Here is a 15,755-nt window from a genome sequence, read left to right on the forward strand (position 1 = left end):
TTTAAAGGTTTCCACATATATATATATATATATATATATATATATGTTTATAAAGTTTTTAAGCTTATATATTATACAGGGAAATAATAAGCATCTTTGTGCTTAAAAACAGGCTGTGTTTAGGTCTTAGTAAATGAAATCTTTCTTGACTACTGCTTTTCAAATAGTAAAAATTGTTGTGTGTGTAAAGAAAGAAGGGAATTTAGCATCGGCGTTAGGATCATTTTTTCCCATATCCTATTAAGCTAATTCCAAGATTGTTTAATGTGGTATCCACCCATTTCATTTGGCTGCAACCTTTGCTTTTATGAAAGTAAGACTGATTGTTCTGAATTGCTCTGTATATGTGCTTTGGCACAGCATGAAGGTACCCTTAATAACATTGCCATTGTCTTTAAAACAGCTTGGAGTTATGAGTACAAATAAGAGGGTGTGACAGGAGGGCATGACAGATGATGATTCTTTTTTCCGCCCTTAGTTTAACAAATCTGCTTTAGACTATGATCCTTTTGTGTTCCCAGGGCTACCTGCTGTATTTTCTGTATATTGTTCCTAGTCAACTAAAATGTCTGCATGTAACTTTGATGTGTTTACAGTCGGCCACTGAATTCTTTTTGTGGAGGCAGGCAAGACAGAATATGTGGGGAGAACTTGAGTAGCCTTGCCTTTATTGGCATTTTTACCCCCACTTGCATACTTAAATATGTGCTTAAATTATTTTGTGTGACCATTGTCTTCCAAATGTTTGTTTGCTTTTGTCTGGTTTAGAAGTTTGGGGATGGCCTTTAGTTTTAATTCCCTTCCTTTTTCAATGCACAGTCATACTGTCTTTAATATGTAATTAATTATTTTGGCAAGGAGTTTCTATGGGAAAAAAATTGCTGGCTATTTGATTGGCTTTGTTTTAGATTACTGAGATGCTGCACTGAAGTAAGGATATTACTTGTACTATACTTTATCCTATTTTAAGTAATCTTATCAAGTAATATGGAAGAGAAAGTGAATATCCATAATGCAGAAATCAGAAAAGTTTCCTTACTGTGTCATGAGGTTATCTTTGAATCTTATATGCTTCATGGACTGACATTTAATTATGGTAGTCTTATATGTGTGGTTGTTAGCATTTATTCTTACTACTGATTGAGAATTGGAGGATCAGATAAGCATTTCGCATAGAATTACAGGCACATAGCTTGTAATAGTCTTACTCCAAAGCCAGTACTTTTCGTTCTAAACATATTTTATGCTTGAAGTGTCTTAAGTTTTAGGTTCAGTTTGTCCTTTGGGAGATCCACTTGATAGCATATTTAATGTAGTAAATAAATTAGAATTTGAGGATATTTAAGGTATACTAAGGAATAAGAGATCTCTAGTCTTTCCCATTCTGTTGTTTTCCTCTATTTCTTTGCATTGATCGCTGAGGAAGGCTTTCTTATCTCTTCTTACTATTCTTTGGAACTCTGCATTCAGATGCTTGTATCTTTCCTTTTCTCCTTTGCTTTTTGCTTCTCTTCTTTTCACAGCTATTATGTAAGGTCTCCCCAGACAGCCATTTTGCTTTTTTGCATTTCTTTTCCATGGGGATGGTCTTGATCCCTGTCTCCTGTACAATGTCACAGAATGGGAAAGACTAGAGATCTCTTCAAGAAAATTAGAGATACCAAGGAAACATTTCATGCAAAGATGGGCTCGATAAAGGACAGAAATGGTAAGGACCTAACAGAAGCAGAAGATATTAAGAAGAGGTGGCAAGAATACACAGAACTGTACAAAAAAGATCTTCACGACCCAGATAGTCACGATGGTGTGATCACTCACCTAGAGCCAGACATCCTGGAATGTGAAGTCAAGTGGGCCTTAGAAAGCATCACTACGAACAAAGCTAGTGGAGGTGATGGAATTCCAGTTGAGCTATTTCAAATCCTAAAAGATGATGCTGTGAAAGTGCTGCACTCAATATGCCAGCAAATTTGGAAAACTCAGCAGTGGCCACAGGACTGGAAAAGGTCAGTTTTCATTCCAATCCCCAAGAAAGGCAATGCCAACGAATGCTCAAACTACCACACAATTGCACTCATCTTACACGCTAGTAAAGAAATGCTCGAAATTCTCCAAGCCAGGCTTCAGCAGTACGTGGACCCATGAACTTTCAGATGTTCAAGCTGGTTTTAGAAAAGGCAGAGGAACCAGAGATCAAATTGCCAACATCTGCTGGATCATGGAAAAAGCAAGAGAGTTCCAGAAAAACATCTATTTCTGCTTTATTGACTATGCCAAAGCCTTCGACTGTGTGGATCACAATAAACTGTGGAAAATTCTGAAAGAGATGGGAATACCAGACCACCTGACCTGCCTCTTGAGAAATCTGTATGCAGGTCAGGAAGCAACAGTTAGAACTGGACATGGAACAACAGACTGGTTCCAAATAGGAAAAGGAGTATGTCAACGCTGTATATTGTACCCTGCTTATTTAACTTCTATGCAGAGTACATCATGAGAAACACTGGGCTGGAAGAAACACAAGCTGGAATCAAGATTGCCAGGAAAAATCTCAATAACCTCAGATATGCAGATGACACCACCCTTATGGCAGAAAGTGAAGAGGAACTAAAAAGCCTCTTGATGAAAGTGAAAGAGGGGAGTGAAAAGGTTGGCTTAAAGCTCAACATTCAGAAAACGAAGATCATGGCAAGCAGTCCCATCACTTCATGGGAAATAGATGGGGAAACAGTGGAAACAGTGTCAGACTTTACTTTTTTGGGCTCCAAAATCACTGCAGATGGTGACTGCAACTATGAAATTAAAAGACACTTACTCCTTGGAAGAAAAATTATGACCAACCTAGATAGCATATTGAAAAGCAGAGACGTTACTTTGCCAACAAAGGTTCTTCTTCTCGTCAAGGCTATGGTTTTTCCTGTGGTCATGTATGTATGTGAGAGTTGCACTGTGAAGAAAGCTGAGCGCTGAAGAATTGATGTTTTTGAACTGTGGTGTTGGAGAAGACTCTCGGGAGGCCCTTGGACTGCAAGGAGATCCAACCAGTCCGTTCTGAAGGAGATCAACCCTGGGATTTCTTTGGAAGAAATGATGCTAGAGCTGAAACTCCAATACTTTGGCCACCTCATGTGAAGAGTTTACTCACTGGGAAAGACTGATGCTGGGAGGGATTGGGGGCAGGAAGAGAAGGGAGCGACAGAGAATGAGATGGCTGGATGGCATCACCAACTCGATGGACATGAGTCTGAGTGAACTCTAGGAGTTGGTGATGGACAGGGAGGCCTGGCGTGCTGCGGTTCATGGTATCGCAAAGAGTCGGACACGACTGAGTGACTGAACTGAAGGAATAAGAATAATTTGCCTTTGATTTCTCATGGAATTAATTGATCATTAGCCTTACCTTTAAAGGTAACTGCTGTAGTATTTTAACATGGATTATTAAATTTGGTTTCACATTTAAGTTCCTCCAAAGTTGGATTATTATTTTAATTTTACAGATGATGTAACTGAGGTGCAAGTTTGAAGCAAGTTCTAAGTAGGCCTAGATGTGAGATTCAGGTTTTCAGAAGAAAACAGTGGTTTACTTTTAAATAGAACTGAGTGATTTGGAATGAATGTACTTCAGGCAATCAGTGTCGTCAGTTCCTCCTTAATTCCCTTACCTTTAAAATGAAGTGGTTGGACCAAGTGATCTCTAAATACCTCTTTAAATGGTCCGGATGAGTACACTTCATAAGCCTCAAGGATCCGTGAGCTTGAATGAGAAAAATGTTAGTTACTTGTTTTCACTAATCTCTGACTGAAATGTACCTCCAATCACAGCAAGTTAGCAATCCCTGTGACTGTCATCAGTTGACGTCATATTTTTATATCACATTGTAGTTGCTATAGATACCTTGAAATTATCATTTATGTTGGTCATAATTTGGAAATTATGGTAGTTAATAGACTTTGTAGCGCTTGTTATATATTAAAAAAGAAATGTATTGAATATTATATGAATTTTAAGTATTTTGATAACCATATAATAGGTTTCTCAGTATATGTATTTTTGCTTTAAAAAAAATTCCAGTTTATAGTCTTTGCATACTGCCAAAGGAGTTTATAGCGCAAAAACGTTACATACCCCTGAGTTACATGTTCTCTGCCTTCACTGCAGAGTGGCCCATGTTGATTTTGGTTGATGTGAAAGAGCTTTTGGACATTGCTTTTTTAGGGGGTTGTGTATGGATGGGGGAATGATCTCTGCATTGCTCTTTCATGTTTCCAGAATGATGAACTATGCTTATGTAACTTTCCACAAATACTAAGTAAGCTAGATAGAAGCAAAATAATGATGATGGAAGTAAATTCATGATCATCTCTAGTTTGTATATCTTTTTTGCAAGAACTAGGTTTCTAAGTAGTTGTTCCATTTGAAGGATATAGGAAAAGGCCTCTTTAGGTTATCTGCTGTTGATTTTCCAAGCCAGGAGCACTGGCTTGCCAAGAACAGAAGTTACCCACACAACACATGTACTGCACAAAATATTTCTGAAACAGGAGATCAGTTGGAAGGCAGTATTACCTTAAAAACATAAGGGCATTTGCTGCTGAGTTTTTGTGTTGAGTGTGGGTTGTGATTTTTTTTTTCCCTTTTTTCTTTTGTGCTTGCTTGACTCTCAGTAATTTACATATTAATTGGTTATGAGGAAGGTAATGGTAAATCCTTCATATTAGTCAGAATTAGGATTACACAAAACTCAATAGCTTAAAAGGAACACAAAGACTGCTTGAGTTCTGTCCCGTGGTGACTCTGTTATTCCATTTGTAATACATTTATCTTTAGATTGGTTTTGAGATTCTTATCAGTCAGTATTAGGAGTGACTGTTTTTAATAGTGATAATGAGGCAGCTATTCCCAGGAGAAGATTTAGTCACTGGCAGAACTGTCAGAACCCTGAAATATTTTGGGAAAACCTAGGGTGGATAAAGCAAGCTGTTTCAAAAACAAAACATGACAGAAAAAGCTGCTTTGGAGAGGAAGGTTAGATGGGGATGGATGAAGGTGGTAAGAAACCAAATGAACTTTACTAAGGCTGTAAGCTTCCTAGAAGCTGGAAGAGATTAGTAGTATTTACCTAAAGTACTCTAGTGTGAACCTGAAGTTTTGAGTGTTCTAAGATTAAGTTGGTTAACAGCCACTCATCTGAAAGTATGTTCTTTGTGTGTACTGGCAAAGTTTAATTTGACTTTGACAAAGAGATTCTTCTGGCAGCAGCTTGTTTTTGTTGACTGTTTGAGAAAATTTTGTTTTGTTTTTTAATGTCAAAGACATATTTTCCTGGCTTTAGAGGTATGTGTGAGAGAAGTGTTCATAATCCTATAGGCTGCATTATCATGCTGCTGCTAAGCCCCTTCAGTCGTATCTGACTCTGTGACCCCATAGACGGCAGCCCACCAGGCTCCCCTGTCCCTGGGATTCTCCAGGCAAGAACACTGGAGTGGGTTGCCATTTCCTTCTCCAGTGCATGAAATGCTAGGGTTTACTAATTAATACTGAGGACAAAATAGTCTTTGCCATGATTAGGCAAAACAGAGATGAGAAATGTAAATTAACTGTGACTTCAGGTATGTCTGTCCCACCTCAATTTTAAGTGCAAAAGGAATCTTTTTAGATTAGGATTTCTTCGCAGCCGCCTGCCTACCAATATTTTGTTGTTGTTCATTCACTCAGTTGTGTCCGACTCTCTATGACCCCATGAACTACAGAATGCCAGGCTTCCCTGTCCTTCACCACCTCCTGGAGCTTGCTCAAATTCATGTGCATTGAGTCAGTGATGCCAGCCAACCATCTCGTCCTCTGTCATTCCCTTCTCCTGCTAACAAAACATAACAAACTGTAAAACCTTGTTTCATTTTCCTCAAATCCAGAAGTGATACTATACCAAATCCAAACAAGTCAAATCACTCTTAAAGGAATAAGTGAAAACATGTGTAGCTGCTTTGACTGGACTACATCTGTCTACAGACTGGCTCAGTTCTCTGTGGTAAGCAGACTCCTCCTTAAATACCCTGTGCTGACCATGACTGCTCTCATCTGGAGGTGCACAAGAGGATGTGACAGCATTCACTTATCTGAACTGTGTTTTGTAAACTGACTGTATAATAACTTTACTAGCTAGTTAGGGTCAACCTGACAGCTATATAAAGAAAGATTAAAAATAAATACTAAATGCTATCAGTTGTATTTAAATAATATGTTGTATATTGTAATTTATATGTACTGAACTCTTTTAGTGTCTAGGGTAATAAAGATATGAAAAAAATTGAATTTGTTGCCCCTTAAAGGCACATTGTGTTTTTTATTTGAATTTCTTACAGGGTTAAGTGGAAAGTCTTTTTGTAGTGTTTTGACAGAATTGTAGGCTTGCAGAAGGAAACCCTTTGTGGGATAGGGAGTCATTTGGTATAAATTGCTGTGGTAACTCCGTGAAGGACAACGGCCACCTTTTCCTGAGTTGGGCCAGGTTGGGTATCATATGATACAGGAATATCCCTAAATAATAATTGGAGTTGCAGATGACTTAGAATATCAGACAGTAGTAAAATGATTGTTAACTTTTTATTATATGAGTAATCAATTGTAGAAAAATGGGAAATACAGCAAGTGAAAGGAGAACAGTTTCTTATTGGGAAAACTTGTAATCTGAAAAAAAAGAATCATGAACTAAATCAAGCTGAACTTGGTGCTAGTTTTTCTGATGTTTTTGTTTTGTATTTTTTCTATCAGTGTGTTAAATGCATAGTTTAATGATTCAATAGCTCTATAAGACTTGTTTTGAAAAGCAGCAGGTCTCCCACTTGGTCCCCTACTTCTCCTTCCCTAGAGGCAAACGCTTTAATTTCTTATAGCTGATTCTTACCTCTGTGTTCTTGGAGGGGAGTAAAAATTCTTTTTCCTACTATCCTCCTAGGTTCTGTAGCTAGGATCCTGTAAATGGACTGACAAGAGACATAACAAACAAAGGAAAAGCATACAAATTTATTTATTGATAATATAGATTTTGTGTGACGAGTCTTCATAAGGAAATGAAAACTTGAAGAAGTGGTTAGGCCTGAGCATTTTTTTTTTAATGTGTATATGTAGTTATTTGTGGACTTCCCTGGTAGTTCAGACAATAAAGAACCTGTCTGCAATGTGGGAGACCCAGGTTTGAGCCCTAGGTCAGGCAGATTCCCTGGAGAAGGAAATGATAACTCACTCCAGTATTCTTGTCTGGAGAATTCCATGGATATAGGAGCCTGGCGGGCTACAGTCTGTGGGGTTGCAAAGAATAGGACTGAGCGGCGAACACACACATGTACGTATGTGTTTAGTTATGGCTGCCCCGGGTCTCCATTGCTATGCATGGACTCTCTCTTGGTGCAGTGAGTGGGGCTTCTCTCTAGTTGTGGTGCGTTGTCTTCTGCAGTGGCTTCTCTCGTGAAGTCATGTGAGTGCTAGAGCGCGGGCTCAGGAGTTGTGGCACAGGAGCCTTGTTGCCCCTTGGCATGTGGGATCTTCCCAGAACAGGGATCAACCCTTGTCCCCCACATTGGCAGGTGTGTTCTTAACCACTGGACTGCCAGGGAAATCCAGGCCTGAGCATTTTGATACTGAGTTTGAAAGAGTAGAAAGTCATGGAAGAATGTGATAGGACAAAATAATATGAGCTAAGGTTAATAAACGGGAAGCTTAACAAGGCCAGTTACTTTGAATTTCTCTTTGTCTATTCATCTTCAGAAATAAGGATCCTCCCTTCCTCCAGGTATAGGGAAGGCCGTTCTCACATGAGGGTCTTAGGACCTGCTTCAGAGTTCAAATAGTCCTTCCTGCACCTGTCATTTCTCAAATTTCTTCAGCTTAAAATAGTCACTATGCCAAGGCACTGTATTTTGGGGTAGCAAGTTCTGAACCTTGTCATTCTTAATAGCATTCTTGTATTCTGATTTCTTGATTTCTCAGCTTCAGGTATTATCTTTATTTCCCATCTGGCAGATGAAGATTTAGTTCTTTTTCCACATCTCCAGGTACCTTTTTTCTTTTCCCATCTTGGTATAGGTGTTCATAACTGCTTAGATCAGTGTTTCAGTGTTTACACAGTTAAGAGTGAATGTGCTATTCACAGTTAAGCCATTTAACAAGCTGTGAACACTTTTACTTTTCTATACAATTTTGGTTTTCTGTGAAATTTCTGTTTTTCTTTGTTGTTGCTTACTTTTATATTAATGCCTTATATAGTTCAGATAGCAACTTCCCCAAATTTCCTTTCAGGAAATCCCAACACTTAAGGTGTTCTATTAGCTTCTCATATTCCTGAAGATATGGTCCCATATTGACTGGTTGCCCATTGTTTTTATGTGTACCTTTTATCCTGGGTCTTCCCTTCACCAGCATCTTGCTGCTGCTGCCTCTAAGTCGCTTCAGTCGTGTCCGACTCTGTGCGACCCCATAGATGGCAGCCCACCAGGCTCCCCCATCCCTGGGATTCTCCAGGCAAGAACACTGGAGTGGGTTGCCATTTCCTTCTCCAAGGCATGGAAGTGAAAAGTGAAAGTGAAGTTGCTCAGTCATGTCTGACTCTTCGCGATCCCATGGACTGCAGCCTCCCAGGCTCCTCCGTCCATGGGATTTTCCAGGCAAGAGTACTGGAGTGGGGTGCCATCGCCTTCTCTGTCACCAGCATCTTAGGCTTACTCTTTTCCTCTTTGTGTTGAGTTCTAGTTCTTTAGATCTCATGTCTTCTTGTGTCTTACTTTGTCAGAACGTATTCTCCAGTAGCTGCCTGAGAAAGGGAGGGTTTGATTTTTAATCAGCTTGGAGACTTTGAATGACTGAACCCATCTTCCTCTGTCCTTACTTTTAATTGATTGTTTGGCTGGGTATAGAATTCTGGCTTGCAAATTTTCAAGGCATGACTTGTTTTATAGTTTCCTCCAAGTTTACTGCATTGTTCTTGAAGCCAAAGTCATTAAGTTCCTAATTATTTATGTGATCAGTTCTTTTGTTTCTCAGTGTTTAAAAATTGCACAATAATATACCTTAGTGTGAGTTTGGTTCCATCCATTGTGCTGAGCATTTGATGAATCCTTTCAGTCATGGCACTGTTTTGTTGATGTGTGTTAGTTGCTCAGTTGTGTCTGACTCTTTGTGACTCCCATGGACTGAAGCCTGCCAGGTGCCTCTGTCCATGAAATTCTCCAGGCAAGAATACTGGAGTGGGTTGCTATTCCCTTCTCCAGGAGATCTTCCTGACCCAGGGATTGAACCCAGGTGTCCTGCATTGCAGGCACATTCTTGATGACTTCCCCCTTTTTCCTTTTTATCTCCTTTTGAACTCTTATTATTCAGATATTGGACCTCCTGGACTCATCTTCCAGAATTCTTATGCTGTTCTATTGAGTTTTTCATTTCAGCTCTTACAGTTTAAATTAGCAAGGAAGTATGCTTGTGATCACTTTCTGATTCTCTCTTTTTTGTCCTTTTTTTAACATACTGTTCTTGCTTCATGTTTATATTATTTTGTGCTGTATTTCTGAAAATATTAGTGGTGTCTTTCTCTCCAGAATTTTCTTCTGCCTGTATAGTCTCTGTCAGGACTAGCTACATAATTTGCAGGGCTGAGTACAGAGTGAAAATGTGGGGCCCCTTGTTTAACATTATTAAAGAATTCTAAGACAGCAAAAGCAGAGCATCAGTGTGGAGCTACCGTGGAGCCATGCAGAGTGCTGTATGACTGCCCAGGTCTCTCAGCTTGCTTTTTCTATTTCCATTTCTATTTTTTATACTAGAATGTCTAATGACTCTTCGCTGTTTCTGATATTTAAGTCGGATCCTGAGAAGCTGACTGGAAGCTCTGAACGTGCAAGTAGGACTTATCAATTGTGAGCTTTGCAGTAGGATGATCTGGCTGGTCAAATACAGTTTGAGAACTTGTCAATATTTTTATATTTTCCTTGTAGATTAATCGCTGGACAAATTCCCCAGAGACGTCTCTTCTAATCACTGCCTGGAAGTGACGGCCTGGCTGTCAGTCTTTTGAGAAAGGTATTGACAAAGGGGTCTGGGGTTAGTGGATAATACTAGCACGTCAGAGACAGTTGTTTTCAGGAACTTTGTGAGTGAGTTGCTACATACAACAATTATTAAAGATTATACAGACTTATTAAATGTTCTATTAAAATTAATAAATACTAAAAGCTCACCACTCTGTTTATTGTATTACATTTTTAATTGTGGATGCTCTTGAGAGTATGTACATCTGTCTGTAGGGTGGGAATACCATGTTGTCACAGGCATCTCTTCTGAATTCTGCATTCAGTGACATTGGTTGCTTGAAGCAGCTATGGTAAGCAGCAAATATTACAAATAACTACCCTTGTTCCCCTCCTTCCTCTGCTTGCCAGACCCCAGCCAGCTGTTAGACATTTGTTTATCAACACACTGGGGACTGGAATCTAGTACATATGTTAGCTTAAACTGTCTTCACCTTACCTAATGATCTCCAGTCCATGTAAACCTCTGTATATTTATAAACCTTCTTAGATTACCTTCAGTGTTGCATGGGTGAAGGAAAGGCATTTATCTGCCTACTTGAGAGAGTGGAAGGATACCTGAGAATTGCATTTCAGAAAGGTTTTCTGTTAATTCTTCCCATTTATCCCCACTGAGCCTTTTGGAGGCCTATTCCTTGACGCTTACCTGAGGATTCAGTTTTCTTGGGTCTTTGGGTCCTTTACCTCTTAACCATTTATTTTCCAGCTTTCAAAAGTTTGTGGCTATTATCTTCAGTTCTCTTCATCTCTGTGGGTTTTTATATTGAAAGAAAAGGAATCCCTTGGTGTTCTGGGAAGGATCAGTGAATTAGCTATGTGTTTAGTCCATCATCCTTACCCAGAAGTCTGGCATCTAATTCTTGGGGAAAAAAAAAAGATTAGGTAAGTAGACTCAACAATTTAAGGGAGTTCTCAGTAGGCTTAGTCAGCCTCCTGATTTGCAGGTCATGCATAAATGCAGTGAGGAAAAGATTCTACTGATTCTAGAACATTTTTCATTTCCAAAAAGAAATAACCATCTGTAAGTAGATGTTGTTAGCTTTTCATATGGGTGTGTGGGGACATACAGAAATACAGGGCAGTTTTAGGTCATATAGTTCGGTATTACAGAGAATTGGAACCACAGTACCTAACTGTCCTAGATTCTGTAGCCATTCCAGTTGCCCATCGAGTGGCTGGCTCATCTGCTCTGTGGCAAGCATCTGTTCTCCCTCATGCAGCGAGCCTTCCAGTTTTATGACTTTGTCTCTGCTCCTAACTTCTGCTCAAATTCAGTGCCCTCCTCTCCCCATTAGATTTGATGTGTTTGGGTTGGTTAGACTCTCATTACTATTAATTTTACACCAGGCTACCTCATGGTCCACTAAGTTATCCTTTGTCTGTTTATTGATGGTTACCTTTTGGGTAAGGCAAGAGTTGAAAGGTGTTCAGATACCAGTGTAGCAACTAAAGTGAAAGAAATTGTAATCTCTCAGAAGGGAGTCGTGGGCTTCTCAGACACTTCCTCTTGGATTCAAGGAATGCAGCTATTTACATATATTAAAATTTTTTTTGTGGCTCAGGGCAGTGACAGTTGTGGCTAAAAGGAACAGATATTTGACGGGATGTAAAAGGAATAAATATTTGACGCTCTGCATGTGAAATTAGATGTCTAGGCGAACCTTCTTTTTCAAAGCTGTGAAGATGGTTATAGCAATATCCAGTTGTTAAATATTTCTACTAAAAGGGCTCTGGTAAGTGCTGCTTATTGCCCCCCTTTTCAGTCTTCAGTTTTTTCTCCTTCCCTCATCGTCTTTTGCGTTTTTAATTAGAGGATTTCCCCGCGCTGTTTATGAAATAGAGGCCAGTCAGTATTATTTGTTGTTGTTCAGTCACCTACCAGGTCTGACTCTGAGACTCCATGAGCTGCAGCACACCAGGCTTCCCTGTCCTTCACTGTCTCCATGAATTTGTTCACACTCATGTCCATTGAGTCAGTGATGCCATCCAACCATCTCATCCTCTGTTGTCCCCTTCTCCTCTTGGGAAAAGAGTTTTTGTTTTTTAAAATCTGTTGTAATTTCTGGTGATCTCTCTGGGACGAAATGATGCTCTTTCTCAGGATGACTTGGGGATTAGGCCAGGTGTTTTCCATATGATTATATGCTGGGAGGGATTGGGGGCAGGAGGAGAAGGGGATGACAGGATGAGATGGCTGGATGGCATCACTGACTCGATGGATGTGAGTTTGAGTGAACTTTGGGAGTTGGTGATGGACAGGGAGGCCTGATGTGCTGCAATTCATGGGGTTGCAAAGAGTAGAACACGACTGAGCAACTGAACTGAACTGATATGTTCTTTATAGAGAGTCTGGGGCTTCTCTGATGGCTCAGCGTTAAAGACTGTGCCCATGCAGGAGACTCGGGTTCGATCCCTGGATTGGAAAGATCCTTGGGAGAAGGAAATGGCAACCCACTCCAGTATTCTTGCCTGAAAAATCCCATGGAGAGAGGAGCCTGGCAGGCTACAGTCCAAAGGGTTGCAAAGAGTTGGACACAACTGAGTATGTACCACCAAGAGTCTGAAAATATTTTTTTTCTGGGGTTTGAACTTTATTCTTATTACAAAGTCTCTCACAAGTATAACTTAAATCATCTTGAGGGACTTCCCTTGTCCATTGGTTAAGAATCCACCTTCTAATACAGGGGATGCAGGTTCACTTCCTGGTTGGGAAACTAAGATCCCACATGTAGCGGAGCAACTAAGATCACGTGACGCAGTTAGAAAAGCCCGAGCAATGCAGTGAAGACCCAGCGTGGCCAAAATAAAACCGTAAATAAAAATAAAGCTAGGGTGAAAACCATCTTGACTAACATATTTAAACAGGCATCTTACGTGAAAACAATAAAATACTGTGAAAGTGGAACTGCCTTGGGGTATCTAGGTCTTAACTGTCATGCTTGCCATAATCACTTCCTTAGAAACTGACGTGCATTTTGCTTGGCATTTCCCACAGCATGCATTTGAGATAGGAATTACGAAAATGGGGGACCTTGTTGGCACGGTTTGTGGAGAATTGTGGTAGCATTATGGTACCTTCAAGAAAAGCTCATTCAGGCAGTTGCCTTTGTCAAGGTGATGGTGATTGCCGGTTTAACCAGCAGCCTTGGAGAAGTTTGTTTTCTCAGCCCCAGATAGTTAAGCAGTTAGCACTCAGGTAGTGGCATAACTTGGAGCTGCTGCCACACCTCTCATGTTTTTGACATACCCTAAGCTAAATGGGGAGAAGGCAATGGCACCCCACTCCAGTACTCTTGCCTGGAAAATCCCATGGATGGAGGAGCCCTGTAGGCTGCAGTCCATGGGGTCCCTAAGAGTCAAGGCACGACTGAGCGACTTCACTTTCACTTTTCACTTTCATGCTTTGGAGAAGGAAATGGCAAACCACTACAGTGTTCTTGCCTGGAGAATCCCAGAGACCCCGTCTATGGGGTCACACATAGTTGGACACGACTGAAGCGACTTAGCAGCAGCAGCAGCAAGCTAAATGGTGGGATTTTTTCCAATGGCTCAGCGATAAAGAAGCTGCCAGTGCAGGAGGTGCTGGTTCCATCCCTGAGTTGGGAAGATCCCCTGGAGGAGGAAATGGCTATCCACTCCAATATTCTCACGTGAAAAATCCCACGGACAGAGGAGCCTGGCGGGCTACAGTGCAAAGTGTCACAGAGCGACTGAGCATGCAAGATAAATGGTAGGATTAATTGTTTGTCAGTTATCAGCAGGGTTTTTTGTTTTTTTCGTGCTTCCCTTCATTTGGTGGACACTTTTTAAAAATGTATTTTAAGATGAGAAAGTTTAAAACATTTTTTATGTATAGTCATGGTCTTTTGTTAAAACTGGCTTGCTGTTGCAATAGCAGATGGGTGTGATAAAATGGGAATATGTCAACTGTAAAAAGAAACCAGTGCAGATTAAATCACAATTAAAAATATCTCTAATATGAGTCACTAAAATGTTTTTCCTTTGGGTTAACTCTTAATATTGTGTCCTCTTTTTTTAGTCATCTTTTGACAAAACCAAGGTCTGAAAAAAAAAAAGATACAGAGAAAATGACCAGGGTGGCTTTGAAATTTCTTTATTCAAAGATTTTTAGAACATGGACTTTATCAAGTCAGAGAATCTTGAAAACAAGACAGTTACTTGTAAGAACAGGCTGATATGGGCTTTTTGGTTTTTTGAGTTGTCAGAAATGGATTATATTATCAGGAATATCTGATCCTCTTGTAATATAAGGAGTATCAGAAGAATATTATCCACAGATGCCTTTCAAATGGTGCCTTACATCCCTTATACCAGTGCCCAAAGTATAATATACCTAGCATACTTGATCTTTTGCTGAGACAACTTGCAACATTTCTAACTGGTCCCAGTGCCAAGCCCCAAAGGTGTTCAGCATTTGTTGAATAGAGAAATGAATCATTACGTGTCATATTTCCAAACTGGTGCTTTTCATAGCCATTCTTTGTAAAGCTGCTCCAGGGATTTGTTAGAAAAACTAATCCAACCATGCTATCAGTTCAGTTCAGTTCAGTCGCTCAGTCGTGTCCGACTCTTTGCGACCCCATGAATGGCAGCACGCCAGGCCTCCCTGTCTATCACCATCTCCAGGAGTTCACTCAGACTCACGTCCATCGAGTCCATGATGCCATCCAGCCATCTCATCCTGGGTCGTCCCCTTCTCCTCCTGCCCCCAATCTCTCCCAGCATCAGAGTCTTTTCCAGTGAGTCAACTCTTCACATGAGGTGGCCAAAATACTGGAGCTTCAGCTTTAGCATCATTCCTTCCAAAGAAATCCCAGGGTTGATCTCCTTCAGAATGGACTGGTTGGATCTCCTTGCGGTCCAAGGGACTTTCAAGAGTCTTCTCCAAAACCACAGTTCAAACGCATCAATTCTTTGGCGCTCAGCCTTCTTCACAGTCCAACTCTCACATCCATACATGACCACAGGAAAAACCATAGCCTTGACTAGGCGGACCTCAGTTGGCAAAGTAATGTCTCTGCTTTTGAATATACTATCTAGGTTGGTCATAACTTTTCTTCCAAGGAGTAAGCCTCTTTTAATTTCATGGCTGCAGTCACCATCTGCAGTGATTTTGGAGCCCCGAAAGATAAAGTCTGACACTGTTTCTACTGTTTCCCCATCTATTTCCCATGAAGTGACGGGACCGGATGCCATGATCTTTGTTTTCTGAATGTTGAGCTTTAAGCCAACCTTTTCACTCTCCTCTTTCACTTTCATCAAGAGGCTTTTGAGTTCCTCTTCACTTTCTGCCATAAGGGTGGTGTCATCTGCATGTCTGAGGTTATTGATATTTCTCCTGGCAATCTTGATTCCAGCTTGTGTTTCTTCCAGTCCAGCGTTTCTCATGATGTACTGTGCATATAAGTTAAATAAGTAGGGTGACAATATACAGCCTTGACGTACTCCTTTTCCTATTTGGAACCAGTCTGTTGTTCCATGTCCAGTTCTAACTGTTGCTTCCTGACCTGCATACAGATTTCTCAAGAGGCAGGTCAGGTGGTCTGGTATGCCCATGTCTTTCAGAATTTTCCACAGTTTATTGTGATCCACACAGTCGAAGGCTTTGGCATAGTCAATAAAGCAGAAATAGATGTTTTTCTGGAACTCTCTTGCTT

The 15,755-nt window shown here is 40.3% G+C and overlaps 1 protein-coding gene across 5 annotated transcripts in view; it reads left to right on the forward strand.

Moving 5' to 3' along the window:
• Window positions 1-15,755, forward strand: part of FBXO34 (F-box protein 34) — a 78,770-nt gene that overhangs the window by 34,791 nt on the left and 28,224 nt on the right. For 2 of the 5 annotated variants that reach the window (XM_052646688.1, XM_052646689.1), the window contains one exon: window positions 9,985-10,069. The exons of the other annotated variants lie outside the window; for them this stretch is intronic. The gene's annotated coding sequence lies outside the window, so the exon portion shown is untranslated. The remainder of the gene's footprint in view (window positions 1-9,984; window positions 10,070-15,755) is intronic. 5 annotated transcript variants of the gene reach the window in all.

Source organism: Budorcas taxicolor, chromosome 10 (assembly GCF_023091745.1).
Source record: "Budorcas taxicolor isolate Tak-1 chromosome 10, Takin1.1, whole genome shotgun sequence".
Taxonomy (NCBI): Eukaryota; Metazoa; Chordata; class Mammalia; order Artiodactyla; family Bovidae; genus Budorcas; species Budorcas taxicolor.